This window comes from Phaethon aethereus (genome assembly GCF_964289735.1).
Source record: "Phaethon aethereus genome assembly, chromosome: 4".
NCBI lineage: Eukaryota > Metazoa > Chordata > Aves > Phaethontiformes > Phaethontidae > Phaethon > Phaethon aethereus.
This window is the reverse complement of record NC_138578.1, coordinates 57,074,270-57,096,756: the sequence shown is the minus strand read 5'-3', so window position 1 is coordinate 57,096,756 and position 22,487 is coordinate 57,074,270.

Sequence of the window (22,487 nt, the reverse complement as noted above, 5' to 3'; positions counted from 1 at the left end):
GCTGATCTTTGTTTTGATTGTGACATATTAGTGTCAAATATCAAATTTGAGTATAACGTAGATTGATTTACATCCCAACATCTTGTGGACCCCCAGCCTACTTACTGTCAGGGAAGCCTGAGAAACAGGGAAGGCTTTGATGCTGTGCAAGCATTTCTCAACAATAACTAAAACATCCCTGTGTCATCAAATCCAGACATAGCACCGTGTGAGCTGCTGTAAAGGAAATGGACTCCATCCCAGCCAAAACCAGTGCACATAGTCATATAGAAGACACTATGGGGAGCAAACCTGAAATTGGTGCTCAACAGCCATTCACTTAAGGAATCAGGTACTTTCCTTTGATGTGTTAATGTGGGATTTTTCCCCCATCATTTATTATTAAAACCTCATCAGCTGATTGTTTGACTACAGTATCAGCTTGGCACTCATAGAAATGTGAGATTCTTGCTTCTAATTACCAGTCCATTTCCTTTATTAGAAAATAATATATATACAATGCAAGAGGGATACATGATGAAAAAAAATATTCCCTGTGTAGAGAAACAAAACAAAACATGGCACCCCCCTAGGGTTTTTTCTCTTCCTCTTCCAACAATTCTGAGGACCCGTAGGATGGTTGTTTCATGATTGTACCACTAACGCATGTAGCACGTGTTGGCGCACTGAAATGGCTAGGCTTGCAGAACATACTAATAGTATACTTAATAAAAAATATGTAATGCCTTTTTTTAATAGAACGTAACCCTTCTTTCATCCTTGTTCTGTTGCTGCAGAGTCTGTGTGTGTCTATCACAGTAGGTCAAATGCTTTTTTTCCCCCCAGAAAAATCAAAAACCTAAGAATTTACAGTAGTATTTTGTTCAGTCTAGCACTTCCTGCGAATCCATGGCTTAGAGAATAGCCGTTTCACTGTGGAATCTTACCAGTCTGACGCTTTGTGGCTGGTGGGAGGCAGCTGGGGAGCCAGCTAGGCCATGCTGGATGTGATCCTGATGGATCTGTAGGCTACTGCCCTGGTTGCCTGCCCATGGATGGTCCACATGGCCAGCATGCCTGAGGTCAAGGAGACACCTGTACTAACAGAGGGAGTGACTAACTTGCACATTATGTTTCTGATAACCTGCATCTGACTTATTTTCAGTCTTTTGATGATTTTTCTTACAAATAGGTCCTATGAAGGCACCAGTAACATAAGACGTTGAGTGGAGACCTAAAGATCCATAAGCTTCAGAAAACAGGAGCTTACAGTCGTAGTGCAGAAGAAATAGATTTTAACAACTGTAAGAATTTATTGCTGAATCTTTTGTTTTGGGCATATGCATGTGTACTTATTATTAGGTAGTGAGAAAGAGTATGGCTGGGACTAATTAAAAGAATAACATGTAAAAGTTAATAAACACTAAAAAAAACCCCAACAACTGGATAGTTAGGAAAATCTTTTGTTCTTTTATGGACAGTTAGTGTAACATTATGAATAATAAACTCAAATCACTGGAGTGTAACTGGGATAACATGGTTAGGAAGGGGGAAGAAGTTGCTGGGCAACTTCAACTAAAATCACTGGGATTTTAGTCCTGGCGGACTTGTTCAAATCAAATTCAATGTCACTTTTGAGGTTGTAACAGATGTCTGTATAGACTGGAAGCTGAAATTCCTTTTCTGATAATATTCAAAGCATTCAGTGTTCACTCCACAGAACCTGATATTGCATTTACTATCTACTAAGATGAATTTTTCTCTCCACTGGAATCAAGAAAAGTTTTACATTTGACTATAACAAGTCCCAGTTTCACTTCAGGACTCTGGTTGTTATTTTACATGCAGAAAATAGAAGAACTGGATCTTAAAAGGCCAGCTTTCTCTTTTTTTTTTTTAATTCCATGTCTTCATTCAATCAGTCACTCTCCTTCCCGTTCTTTAATTCACTGTCCCATTAATAGGAAGTCCAAACTCTTCAAGAAAATATTGTTATGATGAATGCTTGACTTGTACAATGACAAATTTTGTACTAAATTATTCAGATAAAAATAAACATGGTGTGGTGGGTTGACCCTGGCTGGGTGCCAGGTGCCCACCAAAGCTGGTCTATAACTCCTGCCCTCAACTGGACAGGGGAGAGAAAATACGAGAAGGGTCAAGATAAGGACAGGGAAAGATCATTGACTAGTTACCATCACAGACAAAACAGACTCAACTTGGGGAAAATTAATTTCATTTATTACCAATCAAAATCAGAGTAGGATAATGAGAAAATAAAAACTAAATTTTAAAACATCCCCCCCCCCCCCCCCCCCCATCCCTTCTTCCTGGGCTCAACTTCACTCCTGAATTCTCTACCTCATCCCACCCAGTGGCACAGGGGGCTTGTGGTCAGTTTATCACATGTTGTCTCTACCAGCTCCTTCCTTTTCAGGGGGAGGATTCCTCACACTCTTCCCTGGCTCCAGCATGAACTTCTCCAGCATGAGTCTTTCCCACAGGCTTTCCCAGTTCTTCACAAACTACTCCAGCCTGGGTCCCTGCCACGGGGTGCCATCCTTCAGGAACAGACTGATCCAGCCTGGGTCCCTGCCACGGGGTGCCATCCTTCAGGAACAGACTGATCCAGCCTGGGTCCCTGCCACGGGGTGCCATCCTTCAGGAACAGACTGATCCAGCCTGGGTCCCCCACAGGGTCACAAGTCCTGCCAGCAAACCTGCTCCAGCCTGGGCTCTTCTCTCCATGGGGCCACAGGTCCTGCCAGAAGCCTGCTCCAACGTGGGTTTGCCACGGGGTCACAGCCTCCTTCAGGCATCCACCTGCTCTGGCATGGGATCCTCCACTGGCTGCAGGTGGAGATCTGCTCCAGCGTGGAGCTCCATGGGCTGCAGGGGCACAGCCTGCCTCACCATGGTCTTCACCACAGGCTGCAGGGGAATCTCAGCTCTGGTGTCTGGAACACTTCTTCCTCTTCCTTCGCTGACCTTCGTGTCTGCAGAGTTGTTTCTCTCACATATTCTCACTCCTCTCTCCGGCTGCAGTTGAAGTTGCCCAGCAACTTCTTCCCCCTTCCTAACTATGTTATCCCAGATTTGGCTAATATATTTGTATTTATTCAATATTCTTGATGTCTTTATGGTTATTCCATAGGTGGTCCAAGTTACTCACAGAGGCCTTTACATGAAGGCTGTTTTTAACTTGGGTTATTTTGTTAATTAACTGCACCCTAAGAAAATGTAAACAAGTTGTCAGAGAGAAGGGCAGTTCCTGTGTCTTCTCATTAACGTATGGATGCTCTGTCCTGCTACGCACCTATAGGTGTGCAGTGTTGGTTTAGGTGATCTCATTTTTAATGGTGATTTAGTCCAGCTGCTCCCCAAATGCTGCCTGGATGCCAGGTGGGTCTCTATATCACAAGTGTGTGCTTCACCTGTGCAAAGGACACTTACGAATGAGATGTTCAGGCTCTGGACTCTGTGTTCCCATTGCCACAGTTGCTGCCTGTCCAGTCAAGTGTTGTGGGAATCACAGAATCACTAAGGTTGGAAAGGACCTTCAGGATCATCAAGTCCAACCATTAATCCAGCGCCACCATGTTCCCTAAACCATGTCTTGAAGTGCCACATCCACACGTTTTTTGAACACTTCCAGAGATGGCGACTTCACCACCTCCCTGAGCAGCCTGTTCCAATGCCTGACCACCTTCTCGGTGAAGAATACCACACAATGTCAGCATCCCCCAAGAGGTGTCTACAGCTGACAACTTTTCATGTCCACAGATGCTCTCGTGCAGCGATGCTGCTGTTAGACACCCACACATAGGGGATACCACAGCTCCCTAGGGAGTGCAAACAGTCCCCATGACAGCTGGGGTCTAGGTGCAGATCCTGTGCCCCTGGAGCCAATGATCAGGGTAGACATCTTTAACGAGGGGACTCAGATGTAAATAGAGGTCTATATGTGAGAAAAGGAAGGCATCTTCCTGTGGGTATTTATGTTTGATTAACTGCATGGGACCCAGTAGTTATTGTGCAAGTAGTTGAGTTACATTGTCCATTTTTTGAGTCCTGAAAGGGAGAATGTAAATTCAATGAGCTGAGTCAGAACTCAGTAACTCATGAAGAAATGCTAGTTATTTTGAATTAGACTGGCTGAGAAAACTGCAAGAGCACCAGTTATGAGTTAAAAGGTTCTTCTTAGTAAAGTATCCAGGACAAAGAGGTACAGTGCCAAGCAGTCCGGACCGAGCAAGCCAAAACATTAGGTCTTCTCTAGCAAAGATATAGGTTCTTTCTGATTTTGTTCCTGTAAAATATTCCAGGGTACCAAAAGGAGGATGATTTGTATCTTGCTGTCACATCATATAGATGCTTCTGAGGCAGAAATGTGGATACCCTGTAGTCTTTCATTTAAGTGCTGCTGTGATTTGTGAGCATGCATGGTTGTGCCTCACAGTGGTCATGACTGTGATTCTGCTGTGCTGTACAAACATGGGACAAATAACTCCAGCTCCAAGGAGCTTCCTAAATTTCCCAGTGTTTCCAGATAGAGACTTCCTGTAGAGCCAAAAATCCCACTGCAGTGATTATTAGTCTTTTAGACTACCAGCACTCTGTACAAAATATGTTTCACTGCCTATCAAAGAAAAGCAAAATATGTATATCATTCATATATAACTTGGTGACATAAACAAATTTCCAGGCACACCCAGTATTACATTGTGCCTTATGTTTTTTATTTTAAAAAAACAACATACTTAAAGGACTGTACTATTCTCTTTTATCTGAACTCAAAGATGCACAGTAGAGAAATATGTGCAGGAATTATCTTTTATTTATTTCATTTTGTTTGTGACAGATGCATTGTTTGCTTTTGCCAGGCTCCAAACCACCCACTGAACAACATGAATATTCAGGAGTTGTCAGCAGCTGCAGCCAGTTTGATTTTTCTCAAGAATTCTAGCACATACAATGACAATTAATTCACTTTTGTATGCAGTGGTTGTGTATGAGATGTTCCCTGATATTATTATTTTGGAAACTTTTAGAAAAAGATTGAGAAATACTCATGGTTATCCCAAAAGCTCATCAGTCCAGAAAAAACCAAAAACTTGGGAAAAAAAAGCTAAATATCTCTCTGTTCAGACATAAATGCCTTACAGACAGATTGGGAATGTATACACTTGAATAACTTTATTCATACAAGCAGGCATGGTAGACTCAGCAGGATACATGAATTAAGTTACTTAAGTGTTATTTCAGAACATATCAGTCTTCAGTGACTAAGTATGTGTTTTTGGAAGGGATGGTTTGTGATTACCCAGAGAAAGAAGTTACAACATAAGCATAGGATTCTGGATCAATCTATGAATATTTCAGGCTTTTAATGGAATTTGTGAATGTCATTTATTGTCTTCATCAAGATTCTGGAGACGTAAGGTATGCATATGCACGATGTTCATGTTATAGTCATGATGACAGTGGTGGCTGTAGTGAATAACGAGGTCTATGGGACTTGTGCTAACAGAAAGCCATAGCAGCAACAGGAACTTTTGAGGATGACTTGGAGAAAATCTCCAATTAGGTGCAGTTTGATTAATAGGAAGACACTGCTCAGTGTGCTTGAGAATGGTGTAGTACTCTGAGATATCCCAGATACACTGCTACAGGAAGAGAACAGATTGCTATCAAGACTTAAGAAAGAATCAATTATATTCAATCAGACTCCTAAATAACTTAGTATTTGCTGTAACAGCCATTTGGATTTTTACAAGTGGTGATCGAAGTTTTCTTTTAAGAGGCTATTGTTTAACACATGCATGGATAAGAACCTGCCTTGACTGTAGAGTTTGGTCAATGTGAATATTCCCTTGTCTGCCCATGTCCACCCTTCTGAAGAAACACTCTATCCTTTAAATTGTCAGAGTTAAAATGGATTTTTGCTCTTTGAAATAAAATAGTTAGATCAGTTAGAGCGGAGAGGTTTCTATGTAGTTAAGATTTCAGAACACAGTCTGTTATTTATAATACAACTCTAGTTTTGGTTACTCCTAACTTCCTGAAAGACAAATATTTTGGACCTCAAATTTTCCATTCTTGGTATGAATTTATTTGTAAGTTTGATTACAACTCAGGTAACCTTCTGAGGAGTTTGAAATTACACAATAATATCTATTTTTAATAATGCTTTAATCACATTTTCACATTAAACAAGAATTGTTACAAACACAGAGATTGCTAGTAACCAGCAAGGTTTTCCGAAGTCAGGATACAACACAGATGCTAATTGTAGAGGGCACCTTTCCTCTGTGTTTGGGTGTTCTCATTGCTTTAGATCTCATAAACCCTTAAAGTCTGTCTTCATGCTTCCCTTACAAGGTCTAGCTCTCCAAACATATTTATACAGGATCCTTGTATTTAGTTTGTTTTCAATTAACAATAATAATAATAGAAAATCACAGCAAAGCAAAAGACATAGAGGTACAGACTTACTCGTGATTGGTCATATGTGTATGAAAAACCAGCCAATAGATAAAACACACTTACATGTGCCCTCTTTTCCTGAGGAGTCTTCCCCAAATTTTGTATTAGGTAGACACTTCCCAAGCAGCATTATGTTACCCAGAATTTTATCAGGGTTTCAGCTATTAACAATTCATTTTATATGTGGTTATCACAAAGAAAAAATATTTTGCCTTTTGGGCCTCAGCAGAATAAACCTGAGATCTGTGCGCAGGGAGAACTAGAAAAATATTTCCTCTCCAAAAGGAGACGTGCTTTTTTCCAGAGTTGGACTTCTCAGTGTTCAGCACAAACAGCGAGGAACTCTGGTCTGTATTTTTATCTTGGGCAGCAATGCTCCAAACCTGCCTCAAAGCATAAGCAAAGCAAATAAAAATAAACAAAGCATGACTCTAACACCAAAAGCATGGCTGCGGTGAAAGGCTCTCTCAGTCTGTTCTATACTGCTGCCCATTGAAAGAACATGATCTTAAAGGTCCTGCAGGTTCCTCACTTTGCAAAGTTTTACAAAAGCAGATATAATAAGTGCTTTGGCTGGTTTTTTTTCCTCTCTGATGGATAGTATTTTTATTTTATTTTTTGTAGAAAAGAAAGAGGGAATAAAGGGGAAATGTAATTTCATTAACTTGCATGAAATAAGTAGTCCAAGTATGGTTTACTGGTGTAAAACAAGAGGACAGCTAGAATTCAGTTTCTTACTGTTACAACCTCATCTAGTTTTTTTTCTTTCTGCTTTTTCTTCCCTTCATAATTCATTTATTCATTGTTCATAGGTGTTCGGGTCTCTCACAAGCATTTCCAGCCATCTTTTGTGCTGTGAAATGTGAGGATAAAGACCACCTGGAAGTGAAAAACCTCCCATTTTTGTTTTACAAAAGCCTAACAACACCTGTGCTAGGTTTGCCCCTGTAGACTAATTCCATTTCTCCACTGTTGAGGTTTCACTCACTCTCCTCATATTGCAGCTCTGAGGGTTTTAATAAATTTAGAAGAAGTTTCATTATAGTAAAAATTGATTCTAACTTCTAGCAAGCTATAAACTCTTGGGGGAAAGAAGGTGAAATAAAAGAAAGAAATATGGAGCAATAAAACTATATGGTGTTTGCAAACAAAGCAGAAAAAGGTTTTAAGAAATACATGTTACTAATGAAAGTTAATGACCCAGAAACAACTGAGTGCCATCCAGATCATCCTCCCAAACTGCGTTTGTTCCCGCTCTTTCTTTCTTAATCCAAATAATTCCTGGGGAAATGTTATGACGATGTTCTGCTTTTTCATCTCCCCTCATATCAGTCATAGACGCAACCCTTTATCACCTGTGTATTAATTTGCATGGAGAATGGATCTGGTTCAGCCTGAACCACACAGCATTTAAGAAAGTGAGAAAATGGAAAGATTTAATTTGATTCAAACAAACTTTTCTGAAGGGTGTGGGGCATGGGGAAATCGAACGCTTCCAATTTTCATTCTTGATCTGTGGTATGCCAGATCATTTTTTCAAGCAAAAAAACTGGAAGACTCGTTTCAGAGCCAGATTATTTTTACTGAATAACCTCAGGGGGCCTCCAGGACTCCTGTTTACCTCAAAACCTGGTGAGGTTTGTCCTGGGTCTATGACCAGGGTCAAGGTTGTTCCAGTGTTTGTGGTTCTGTGGCAGTCTAGTAGGAATCTAGAAATAACTCATCTGGAACATGATTTGTGTTTGTTACAACTGCTACAAACCTGAGGTCTTCTGAAGGACCTTCAGAGCTGTTTTATTGGAAAAGTTCAAGGCATCTGTAGTCACACTTACTTCTCTTGTACACCTCCTCTCCTCAAGACTTAACTTCAATAATGATGATGCTGGGAGACAGAGGCAGCTAACGTTTGATTTGAGATAAAATTTGATCCCTTTCTTGCCAACTCCGTTTAATTCTCTACTTAGACTGTAGAGCTTTATTTAGTTCTGTGCAGGACTTTGTGGGTGCTACCAGAAATTCTTGTTAAATACAGTGATTCTATGGCTAGCTTTACCCACTTTTACAGACTGAATTTCGTAATAGGTGTGCTTCTATAATGCTGTGAAAACACTTATTGTTTCCTGTTGTTTCAAGCACTTCACATGAGCTGCACACAGAGCAATTCTCATCAGAGTTCACTTAATAATTACATTATCCACATTGGGAATGGACTAGCAGTCACACAGGTGAAAATATACATTGCTATTACTGTTCATTTATAGACAGAAATTAACGTGTGGCTCCATAGTATATTGGCATAAAATTATTATTTCCTTTACTATATTATTCTATATACTTTTTCATAGACACCTGAACATAGTACCCTTTTCCAGTATTTTCACTTCTGAATTCATTACTGGTTTAGCCCCAGCCAGCAGGTAAACACCATGCAGCTGCTCGCTTGCCTTCCCCCCCCTCCCCAGATGGGAGGGGGGAGAGAACCAGAAAAAAGACCTTGCGGGTTGAGGTAAAAGCAGTTTAATAGGATGGAAAAGAAAGAGGAAATAATAATAATAATGATAAAGGAATACACAAAAAGTAGTGATGCACAGTGCAACAATTGCTCACCGCCCGGCGATGGACAGCCCGTCCCTGAGCAGCGATTCCCGCCCCCGGCCCACTCCAGTTTATGTACTGGGCATGGCGTTACCTGGTAGGGAACATCCCTTTGGCCAGGCTGGGTCAGCTGTCCTGGCCGTGCCCCCTCCCAGCTCTTGTGCCCCTCCCCGCTGGCAGAGCCAGTCCTTGACTTGAGTATAACCACCACAACTACTTAGCAACAACTAAAAACATCAGTGTGTTATCAACTTTATTGTCATGTTAAATCCAAAACACAGCACCATACCAGCTGTTAGGGAGAAAATTAACTCTATTCCAGCTGAAACCAGGACAATTACTCACAGTTGCCTGCTACTGTGGGGCACAAAAAGAAAAGGTGGTTTTGTAAACATTCGGTAAGCTGAATCTTGGTCTCTTGCGGACCACCTAGAGAAAGAATGGTTCTTTCTTTTTTATTTCTCTGACATGGATTTCTGTTGTCTCCCTTGCTAAGACTAAAAATATATCACACAAATTATCCCTATTTGTGGTACAGCATATGTGACAACTCAAAAATTGCTTTCATTGTAGTCTTTAAAAGTGACTCAGGAGATTTATTTGCAGTCTGCCATCTACCATTAACATGATGCCAAAATTTGTGTGGTCTTTGATATGCCAATATTATGTTTGGGGGTTAGAGTGTGCTTTAAATAATATCACCTGAGTGCATTAGGAGAGGATAGAAGAATATTGATTATTATTTAGATAATAAATGTCGTCTTCTTCTGTTTCCTTATTTTTTCCACCTCTTTAAATGCATTACCTTGTTCTGTCAATAGAAAAATAAGAGGACAATAATTTATCAGCTTCTGCAAGTCTATATGCTTTTTATTGAAAATAATGTATCCTTAGTGGAGAAAGGACTGAAGCTCTCTGTCCCTCCTTTTTAAGATGGCTTAGCGTGCTTAGAAAAGCTGGAAAAATTTCATGAGCCTTAGGGAATGATATGTAAAGTTTAGTTTTAAGTTTTGTGATTTTCTTTCTTCATTTAGAGAGTTTCATTTGAACACACTGGTCATGTAACATGCATTGCTCTCTGCCTGAGTCTCTTATAAGTCTATGAGCAAGCCAAATTTCTTGAACTAGTAGGTGAAGGTGTTCTTTTGGACTAGCTCTGTAACCTGGTTCAGCATTTTCCTTCTTTACAAACCCTGAAGTTTAGAGGCAGAAATAATAATAAACAGCCATTTGCAGAAGGCTTAACATGAACCTTTCCTAACATGTGTATTGAAATGTATTCAGTAACATCTCTGAAAAATGTCAGCCGCTGCTTTGAAGTGTTTCTTACTCCATTCAGAACAGAGCGACTCTTACGTTGTCTGTCACTTTATATGGTCTCATATAAGCAAGGCCTGTAACCTTTTTGTTTCTGCAAGTAATATTCAGTAGCAAACTCCTAGTCCCTGCCAGGACTTCGGTCTCTGTCCCTCTCGTTCAATTCTTTCCTGGAAAGGCTTATCTAAGGTCTGGTATGAAAGGTATTGCCAGAAGTTAAACTCTTTCCAACATAGCATTGAAGATCATAAAATATGCAAAGCTGCCCACTGTGTGAATGCCCAATAAATCACTAGATAAGAGAAATATGCAGGTAGTTATAAATAAATAACTAGCAGAATAAAAAATCAGGGAAATCAAAAAGAAGCTGTCCATAATATAAATATGTTTTGCAAATTTAAAAGTATGCTGGTATATTTAAATTACCTTCTGACTGTGAAAGGCAATTAATTCTCTTCCCTTCAATGTGTTCAACTTGTTCAATGTGGGACAAAGTAGAAAATATATGTGCAGTCCGTAGCACAGCATAAAATACCTAGGAACTATGCAGTCCTGCAAGCAGCACATACTAAATACTTGTGCTATTCAGCAAGATGCTCTGCAAAAGACACTTTAAAATGCGTTTGGACTGAATGTGTTGCTTTCTGTCTGTAACCATTAGACACAGTATTTCTGTAACAGATGTAGTAATATGAATAGCTAGCAATCAGATACAAAAGTCTTTTGGGTTTGTTTTATTTGTAAATATAAAACCAGAAACAAGTGGGAAAATATGAGACAGTGTTACTCTGATGCATACAGTATGGTTTTCCCTCAGGACATGAAGAACTTCTTTCAGATAGCAGAAGATTTATAAAATTTTGTTATTAACTACTTTGTTCATGTTTTATAGCATACACCTTGGCAGATGCTTGTAGATTCACTTTCACTGAGGAAGCATGATCTTTAGTTTACTTTGTAGGACCTTTTGCTAGGTATAACAAGTATTTCCATTTTCATCTGACTGAAGTAAGACAGGTCAATAAATAGCTAAATTCAGAGGTATTATCCAATTTTGTTCAAGCAGTGAAATAAGAGACAGGAAAAATTGGAAAAAAAAATGGAGGAAAAGGAGGAATTGGAGGGCCCAATAATATTTGAAGTCTGTTTGGACATGGCAGATTCCTAGGGATCTAGGGATTCCTAGTCATCATCTTTCTAGCATGTGAAAATAATAATCTCCTATAAAGAATCATTGGATATTGTTACTTGCTTTAAAAGCTTGGCTCAAAATAACCTTACAAAGCTAAATCTGGAAGATATATACAAACTATCCTTAGGATATGAATACATGTATTATATTCCTGAAATGACAACATTTAAATGTATAATACTTATGATTCAAATCTGGCAATTACATCTTTACATTTCAAAAACATATGTGTTAAAAGGAATATAGACAATCTACTTACCATTATACAATTTTGTCTATCTGAGGAATCTAAAGAAACTTCTGGCATTCTGTGTTCTCTTATATATTAAAATGAAAGCTGTTCTTTAGAGGAAGCTGTGTACCCTTCATGATTGTTGTATCTGGCCTCTTCATTCACGAAAGCACAGGATGAAATTTCAGCTCCCACTGCATGCCATACAGGAGTAAAATCCATAGACATCTGCTTCTAGTCCACATCTATTTTTCTCTTTCTTCTCTTCTTGAAATACAAAATATAACTGGTAACACTTAGTGAACTTTTGCACTAAGCAATTTTGCCTTTTGGGGGATAGAAATTGATTTTCCTTATCTTCACATGTGAATACTCTGAGTGCATCCCTTTTTCCTCTCCGTGGGAGGTGTTCAGTGGAACCAGCAGTGCAAGATAAGGATGTACCACCTTTAGGGCATGAGCAAATTTATGTTCAGGCAGTTTTCCCTTACTTCGGAAGGCGAGAACCTGAATCGATCATCAAGCATGAAAAAAGGGATAAAAAGTATACCGTTCAGATGGAAAACAATATAGAAACAAGAGAAAAAAGCTCAGCTAAACATGAAATTTATTTATTTTCCTGAGCTGGATTATGGTGGTGGTATGCTTATTCATTTCTTATAAGTACCCTGAGACTCCCTTCAGTGAATGTAAAATTTTTTCATGTGGACAAAACCTTGATAAAATATCTGCAATACTTCTATCTTACTATTCTGAACAGTTAAATGGGATTGTAATAGAACATGGACCTTTTCTTGGCCTTCTTCCACAGGCTGGCTCTTACCCATCATGTCTGCCAACTCTGATGTCAAATATAGCACAGCATGGTAGGAGATTCATGAGTAATGGATACATTCAGGAAATACAATTATCCTGTGCCTAACTGCATGCAGTTAGCAGTTAGATGAAAGCATTTGGACTTTAGGTGATTTCCCATATTAAGTCGATAACAAAATCCTCCTAGATTCTATAGAGGCAAGGATTTCACTCACTGTTTTGCTACATAATTTGTTATATGCAAAAGAGAGAGGGTTAACTTAAAGAAAACAGTTTCCTTGGTGACCTTTAGATATGCTGTCACGAAATCACACAAGTCCAAAGCTTCTGCCCTATGGTCATGACAAAATGGCCCAGGAAAGTGGATAGATCAGGACTAGATAAAACTTCAGGGAAGACTCATGATCTACAGGTGATGCTTGTAGTGCTCAGCATATAGTAAACAATGCAGTTAAATGCTTGAGATGGAAATAAATCGCATTCAGTGGATATAATACATGATCATCATCAGAGCAGAAGGGACTCAAACAGATGTTAAGAGAGAACCATACTTTGTCATAAATAGCTGCAAAGAAAATGACTCATGTACCGGATAATGGAAATAACAATTACGGTATAGAATACAACAATAAGGGAATGAGTCATAAACCACTTGAATCAGAGGAGAGAAACATAACTGGCAGTTTCATGGTGGGGAGATATGCAATGACTGAGACTTCTGAAAAATCAAAAAAACTGAGTTGTGAAAAACTATTCTCTTAGAAGAGGCAACAATTCTGGCGTTTGTTGTGTAGCTCCAAGTGCTGTCTCTCATTCTAAGTTAACGGTCACACTGTGGTAAGATTCTCTGTATTTGCATTTTTTCTCACTGACCGCAAAGGATGGGTGATTTTTTCATTCATGATGTGTAAGTCATGAGAAAGAGCACTGAAGTGTCATTGCAATGGCTAAAGTAGTATCTCAAATAGACAAGATGCATCTGACTGAACTTTGTTCAGCTCGGTGGAGCTTAGAAAACTGAATTGCTGTGTGAGCCCCAAATCCTCCTTCTAGTTCCTTCACTCCAAGGCCCAAAGCAGGCTATCAGGTAGTGAGTTTCACCCGGCAGAAGGTAAGCACAGATCCTGTTCCCTGTTTCAGAATACTGGGAGGTGCTGACAAGTATGCAGATCCCCATACATGACACAACTCACTTTTTAACTTGACTCTCAGGTTTCTCTACATCAAAACAAACATAAGGTGAAGCCTGTTTGGCTTCCTTTTCCATTATATCAGACCCATTAAAATTTGGCAGAATCGCCAGAGGAGTAGTCCTTTTGGCAACCTTTCCTTGGCTTTCCTCGACTTTCCTCATGCCTTTGACCACACAGCATTTTAAATTCATGGTGCTTAAGAATTTAAACTAATTTAGGTTTAAACTTTAACAATTTAAGATGTTGAAAGAACTCACAACACAGTGATTCCTTGGGGTGGGTCAGCACTCTCCTCATGCATTCAGATACCAATGTCTTAAAGTCATGTCTACACAGAGAGCTTGGGTTAACTTAAGACAACCCTCAAAAATTCACCTGGTGCCATAGGCCTGAAAAATACCAGGTTGACTTCCAGCTCAGCCTGTTTCTGAAAGCTCTGCTTCTAGATGAGAGACCAAGATGTTCCCATTGTCTTTCAGCTCGCTTATCTTCAGAGAGCACTTCGCATTTGGTCCCTCTGTACTCAGGTTTTATCTGTGCTGCTTCCATGACACAAAGAAGGTCAGGGTGGCTGCAGGCCAGATCCTGAAAAAAAAAAGCCTCACATTGCTTAGAACAAAGAAACTTGGAATACTCCATACTTCCAGCAAAAAGAAATGCAAAGTGGTAAGACTGCAATATGGACTAAAGTGCAAATGAGGAAACAGTAATTTACTTGGCTCTCGTAAACTGTGATGGGCTTTAACTTTAAAGACGAAAAATCCCTCTCTTTTTCCTTAAGTTCAGAAAATTGTTTTGTAATTATTTTTTTGTAAGACATATTCAATTTTGAAAAGATTTTGCAGCTTTTTGCACTTATGCTTTTTGTACTTATACCAAACGGCTTGTTAAATCTTCTGATAAAACAAATAACGCTTGCAGCTTGGCCAAATCTTAATTCCAGACAAGACTAACTATATTAGCCAGTGATATTGAAATAAAGGTGTGAAATGCAGTTCTGAGAGTCTTTCAGCTAATGACTAAACCTCAAATAGATTTATGTGGAACTCTTCATTCCTCTCAAAAGATATTCTGATTCTATTATCTGAAATTCCATTAAACTCAGAGAATATTTTGTGTGTGTGTAAAATGAAAGTGATGTATGTTTTGTTATATGAAGCCTAAGAAATTCGATAAAATCCTCCTAACATTGTAACTGTACAATTCTGGAATGTCTATATTCCTTTCAACATCAATTTCCTTTGTGTGAACATCCATGGTATTTGAAGATGATTACACTTGCTTTTTACCTGTTTCTTTATTATAAAATATTATCATCACCCCAAGATTATCAGAGAGAAGAGAGGAAATGCTTCAAAACTAAAATTGATATGCTCTAATTTTTTCTCTGTTGATATTTTCTTGCTTTCTGGTTGATTCACACCGTGCTGATAGTATTTTATGGAATCAAAACAGATGAAGTTAATGCAAATCATTTTTTTATTGCAATAGGAATAAAAAACTGCATGAAACCTGGGAAAATAAAGCACATCATTTTTAATTTCACAAAACATCATGTGCAGTTCAGGTAAATCTAGGAAAAACATTTTCAAAGCAAGCCATCATGACAACAGAACGTCATGCAGTTTTATTCAGATTACTTTTGGCAAAACAGTAGACAAGCAATGTTAAACATGATGGTGTTTCCCACCCTTCTCAAATAAAGTATAAGAGATTGTTTCAGTAATTTTTAGGAAAAAATACAGGAACTAAAATGAAATTAAGGAGGGGCGGAAAAAAAAATGTTGTTCTTCCCTAACTGTAGGGGTCTCATATATTTTGAAATCACACGCATTTACCTTTGGTATTTGCCGTTATAGATTACACTCTGTAGGTTATATTTAACTGCCTGTAAAAGACAGGATGTAAAATATATTGAAAATAAATGTGTTAGGCTGAAACCTCAAGAATGATCTTCGATAGCAAACTGTGTGTTCATTTTGTTCGGATGTCAAAAGATTGAGGTACAAACTGAAAAAAAACCAACCACCAGATAGAAGAAGCTAATGAAGGTTGATGTTATGGGGGAGGGAAAGCTATTGCCAACACCGGCTTCGGTGTTCAGACACGCTTACTACAGGAAATATAAAGAAACACGGTGAAGGTCTACTCAAAGGATTTTACCTGGGAAAAAAACCCAAAACTTATTTTAGTTGGTCCTATGGGACAGTCCAGAATCACAGCAACCCCAATCTGATGGGGAATACAAGGACTGCAAATCTATTAATTTTATCCGATGCAAACTTCCCCCTCATCACATGCACACCAGCAGAGCTGCCTGAGAACATAAGAATATACTATCAACACTGTAATGTGTTTTTGTTATCACTTTTCAAATATAAAAAGGAAGTTTAAGAAGAAATGCAAGTTGAAGAACTGAACATGGTACCCAAGTCTCAAAACTCAAGGAGGAACCTAAAGACTGGGTATAGTGTTAGGCCACCCACTGAAAACAGAATTTCCATACCTGTCATTTAGTCAGTGTGCTGTGAATGACATCAAATTACATGAAACTGTAAAAAGGATGGAGTTAATGAAGGAAGTACAGCTGAATTAATAAAGTATGCAAATATGAGTGGGAGGTAGTTTCTAGGCACAGTAGGAAATTTAAGACACATCTTGTTTGGAAATTCTTGGATGAAAAATAGATCACTTGTGCATGCCCCATGCTGGTTTTCAAAACACTTGTACTGAAGCCCAATTTACCTTTATGGACTAATCAGGAGAAAAGAGTTTGCAGAAAACTCCCTTCAAAATGCAGCTCAGAGAGAGAGAGAGGGAGAGACAGATCCTCAATGTATACGAAAAGCAAAGTACCTATTGCAGTCAGTGGAACTCTGCTAGGGAATCCAGCTGCTAAAATTAACTCTCATTCTTGGCTATCCTGATTACCAGCTTTCCACTCTAGAGTACTTTCCTATAAGAACTGAGGATGCTCTTGGTGGGCTGATCATCAGTGGTTGTAGTGTTTAGGGTGGGCTCAGTGAGAGGTTGCATGAGATGCTTGAATGTCTTTGGAGAGATTTTAGGGTTTATCTTTATAGGCACTTTAGGAAATATAAGATGAACTAGCTGCAAGTTTTATTTGAAATTTCTTGCAGGTATGGTGAGGCCACTTATGTTTGCCTCAGTGCCTTTCCCAGTCACACAGCAATTTGTTAAGGCCATAACTGATCCAAACTGGGAATGTCATCCTATGCCACCAGCTTGGTCACCTCTGCTGAGCTCTTGCTACCAGAACATGGAGATGATGACTGTGTTACCTCAGGTCAAATGATACTGCTTAGGTTAAATGCCTGTCTCAAACTAGAGCCATCAGGCTTTCTTGAGGAGAAAGAAGAGAGGAAGGCTCTGTCTTAGGACAGGTATCAGAGAAACAATGATGGTGGTTTTACAGCTGCCTTTTGCTGAGCAAAGTCAGGCTTTGCCCAAAAAAAGGAGGTTTTTGAGCAGTTGGAGGGAAAAAGCTCCTTAACAAAGTTTCTACAATAACCTTTGTTCTTGAAGATTGTCTCGAAGAAACTCGTGTTGAAAGCCAAGTGGACTTTGACCCAGAGTCTTGTGGGCTCTGGCTTTTTCTCTTTTGGTCCTTGTTTGCTAAAGAAATATCCTGTAGGGTCTGTTCTTGTACTTGGACTTGAGGAGCGACCTGGGTTACCAGGAAACGATCCACCGTGCTCCCACTACCATCTTGTCTTGGCACTGCTTTCTGGGTAAAAGAATGCATCCCCTAAACTGAGTTCTTCAGATGAATAGTCTCTGCTCAGATTCCCTTCATTGCTTGGCAGACATAGGTACCATTGCCCATATGGAGGGAAAAATAAGACATGAATACAACTGTTTCATATTTTTCCAGCAAATTTCAATATTCTGACCAGTAGTAAATGAGGAAGAAGTACCTCAAAGTCCTTCTCTAATTTTACAACAAAAATTAAAACTTAAATTAGAAGTTTGTTGACCTAAGAGTAGTATAGGGGGGAAATAGAAAGTGTTTGGGTTTGGTTTGGTTTCGTTTGGTTTCATTTCGTATTGTTTCGTTTTCCCCCTACATTTTATAATGATAGACATTAGCGATGACTTTGCAGAACCCAAATATGTCCCTAGATATTGGCAAGACTAATTCAGACAGATGTTTTGAGTTTCCCCTAACTGGTTTCCACCTAGCTGCTGAATCCTGATCTGTACCACCACTCTTGTTCCTGTGCTGGATCTCCCCCAGAGCACAGAGCACCTAGTGAAATGAATAGTGTGCAGGGCTGGTGGCAAGAACCCAACAGAGATTAGACTGAGAAAAGTCCTGTAAAATCTTTCACTCGTGTAATTGGGATGAGCTTTCATGAATGCCTCTGCAAAGTGTTCCTTTGGTATTACCAAAGGAGTTTTAAATGGTGAGTTTTGAATGGAAATCATGGTTCGCAAAAACCTGAAGTATTAGTGTTCTGGGTTTCATTTTCAGTCATGAAAGGTTTCTATACCAATATCGATGACAAACACACTAGACTAATAATGCCCTGTACTTCCTAATCTAAGATCTAAGGAGGGATAGGTCAGTGATAAATTCTTCCCAGTATACTTGAGAAACCATGGTTAACTCTCTTCTTGGAAACAAATTTGACTATCATACATCTTCAAATCTATATAAAGTATGGCAAAAAACCATCAAAAAATTACATTAGTTTCCGTCTCATGACAAATAGCAGAACTTGATCACAAATCTGTCAAAATGAATTCTCCATAGAAAATGTGTTCTCTGTAGAACTGGCAATACTTTGATTTTATCAACATTTTATTGTCTTATTATTTTCATCAAAAATATTTTCCTCATGTAAAAAAGACTTAAAACTCTGTGTAAAAGTGTAAGCAGAATCATGGGAAAGATTTCTTCTTAATTAATTTTGTAAAATTATGTATCAAATATGATTGGAGAATGCACGTTAATAAACAATTAGACAGCGATGTAGAAATTCATTCCACAGCACTCTTGCTGACATAGCTAGCAGAAACCTGAAGAAATGCTTGGATGTATGCAAATTCTTTGCTTGGTTAGTCATGCCTGAACCTGAAAATCAGAGCTCATGGACAAATATCTATGAATTCAACCTTTACGAATAACTGTATTTAGATCCATATAAAAATTCAGAGAAATTTTTTTCATTCAGGTATTAGCTTACTGTGTAATAATTTATAAATGCATTTTAGAAAGACCAAGAGGTTTTTTTGTTTGCTTACAAAATCAAAAAACAAAAAGTTGCAAAATTTACTTTGAAAGGATATTCTACAGTGTCCTGGTTTCAGCCGGGATAGAGTTAATTTTCTTCACAGAAGCTAGTGTGAGGCTGTGTTTTGGATCTGGGATGAGAAAAAGTTGATAACGTGCTGATGTTTTGGGTTGTTGTTAAGTAGTCAAGGACAGTCCAGTTTCTCGTGCTGGGCTGCCAGCGACAAGGCTGGGGGTGCGCAGGAAGCTGGGAGGGGGCACGGCCAGGACAGCTGACCCAGGCTGGCCAAAGAGATATGCCATACCACATAACATCATGCTCAGCATATAAAGCTGGAATGAAGAAGAAGGAAGAGGAGAGGGGAAGTTTGGAGTTACGGCATCTGTCTTCCCAAGAAACCATTACATGTGATACAGCCCTGCTTCCCTGGAGATGGCTGAGCACCTGCCTGCCCATGGGAAGCGGTGAATGAATTCCTTGTTTTGCTCTGCTTGATGTGTGGCTTTTGCTTTACCTGTTAAACTGTCTTTATCTCAAATTATAAGTATTTTCACTTTTACTCTTCCAATTCTCTCCCCTGTCCCACTGTGGGGGAGTGAGCGAGTGGCTGCATGGTGCTTAGTTGCAGGCTGTGGTTAAACCATGACAACAGAAGAGTATTTCCCTAAAATATTTAATTTTAATAATCATCATTTTCTGATGAACAAAATAAATATTTATATGCATAATATCTGGCTAGCTCTAAAGAGTGTTGCCGCTACTAATAGGAATGTGTGTGTGAGCATGCATGTGTATGTGTGCAAAGCAGTCAGTGCACTTCTGAAATTGGTACAAACCATTACAGTCAGTATGGAAGTAACCAGCAAATAACAGCTTACATTCCAGATAGTTTTCAAAACAATAACACTTTCCCTGAAGGAGGAGGTAACGATCCTATTTGTCTGATTCTGAATAGTGTATTAATGGGAAACTGTTACTGTTTGCTGTCATCAGAGCTGTGTTGCCCTTTGATGACTATGGTGTGCATCCTCATGAGATTCAGTCAGTTATCAAGAAGAAGTTGCAGTCTTTGTTAGAAAGGCCAGCTGTTGTGAATGTAACCCTGCTGCGGACAGCTGAATTCCCTCTGAAATAAACCTGTTCTTTTTACTTCCACAGGATTTTTGAGGTTAACTTTCAGTGGCTGTTTCTATGGTGAGCATCTCGTTACATAGGTACATCAGCCATCTCTGCAGTCTATATTGGGGTGGAGGCATGATGCACACCCAGCAGGGGAAGCTAGCTGCCGCATCTTCTAATGTATTTTCTGGCTTGGGACTATCAATGAATCATGCTGCTTTTTGTGAGATGTACCGCAGAGAGAATTTGCCAGTGAGGTAGGAATGGCCAACAGCATATTGATTTCATTCATTATCCTAAAGAGGTCTGCAGTATGGCATCTGCAGTGAAAATATGGTGACCTTAGGTCTTTAATTCTCATACTTTTGCATTGTAAAAAATGATCCTTCAGAAGCTGTGCAGACAATTTTCTACCTTGACCTAGATACCGAATTCCTTATTCACTGTCTTTTCTGGTCATACCCCTCCTGCCTGCAATGGGACTCCTCTCACACAAAAAATAATTTTTTTAAGAATTTGATTGCAAAAAATCATGTTTCCTTAAAGCAAATGAAAGATAATGGTATACTGCAAAACTACTTCTCATGCCTTTTTACATTCTCACTGAATTCTGCTTCCCTTTCTGCTAATTTTAGCAGAGGAAATAATATGAGATGTAATCAAGGAACATCTTTCCATAGAAACCATATTTCACTAATTAACAGATTTATACATGAGGTAAGAGGAATTTACTTTTGTGGATATTTCTGTTCAAAAAATTGCTTTTTTATTCTCCAAAAACATCGTATGAATTTTCTTCCACTGTTACATGTCTAGAACTAGAAGTTAGCAAATGCGATACCAATCTACAAGAAGGGCTGGAAGGAGGATCTCGGGAACTACAGGTCTGTCAGTCTGACCTTGGTGCTGAAGAAAGTTATGGAGCAGATCATGTGCCAACAAGCAGCACATACCGGGTGATCAGGCCCAGACAGCATGGGTTTATGAAAGGCAGGTCCTGTTTGACCAACCTTATCTCCTTCTGTGACAAGGTGACCTGTTTAGTGGATTGAGGAAAAAGCTGTGGGCATTGTTTACCTAGACTTTAGTAAAGTTTTTGACACCATTTCCCACAGCATTCTCCTGAAGAAACTGGCTGCTCATGGCTTGGATGGGTGTACTCTTCACTGGGTAGAAAACTGTCTGGAAAACTGTAGAAAACTGCCCAAAGAGTTGTGGTGAATGGAGTTAAATCCAGTTGGTGGCCAGTCACAAGTGGTGTTCCTCAGGGCTCAGTCTTGGGACCAGTTCTGTTTAATAGCTTTACCGATAATCTGGATGAGGGGATCGAGAGTTCCCTCAGTAAGTTTGCAGATGACACTGAGTTGGGTGAGAGTGTTGATCTGCTGGAGGGAAGGAAGGCTCTACAGAGGGATCTGGGCAGGTTGGATCGATGGGCTGAGGACAACTGTAGGCTGAACCTCAACCTTGAGGTTCAACAAGGCGAAGTGCCAAGTGCTGCACTTGTGTTAAAACAACGCCATGCATCACTACAGGCTCGGGGAGGAGTGGCTGGAGAGCTGCCTGGCAGAAAGGGACCTGGGGGTGCTGGCTGACAGCTGGCTGAACATGAGCCAGTAGTGTGCCCAGGTGGCCAAGAAGATCAACAGCATCCTGGCCTGTATCAGAAATAGTGTGGCCAGCAGGAGCAGGGAAGCGATCGTGCCCCTGTACTCGGCACTGGTGAGGCCGCAGCTTGAATCCTGTGTTCAGTTTTGGGCCCCTCACTACAAGAAGGGCACTGAGTTGCTGGAGCGTGCCCAGAGAAGGGCAATGAAGCTGGTGAAGGGACTACAGGACAAGTCTTATGAGGAGCGGCTGAGGGAACTGGGGTTGTTCAGTCTGGAGAAGAGGAGGCTGAGGGGAGACCTTATCGCTCTCAGGGTTGTGGTGAGGTGGGTGTTGGTCTCTTGTCCCAAGTAATAAGCAGTAGGACAAGAGCAAACAGCCTCGAGTTGCACCAGGGGAAGTTTAGATTAGATATTAGGAAAATTTTCTTCACTGAAAGTGTTGTCAAGCATTGGAACAGGCTGCCCAGGGAAGTGGTTGAGTCACCATACTTAGAGGTGTTTAATAGCCCTGTAGTGTGCTTAGGGACATGGTTTAGTGGTGGACTTGGCAGTGCTAGGTTAATGGTTGGACTTGATGATCTTAAGGGTCTTTTCCAACCTAAATGAATCTATGATTCTACATATCAGACTGGATAACTGATTTTGCATCTAATCTCTTTCTCTTGTTTTACTTTGATTGCCACAATGTTA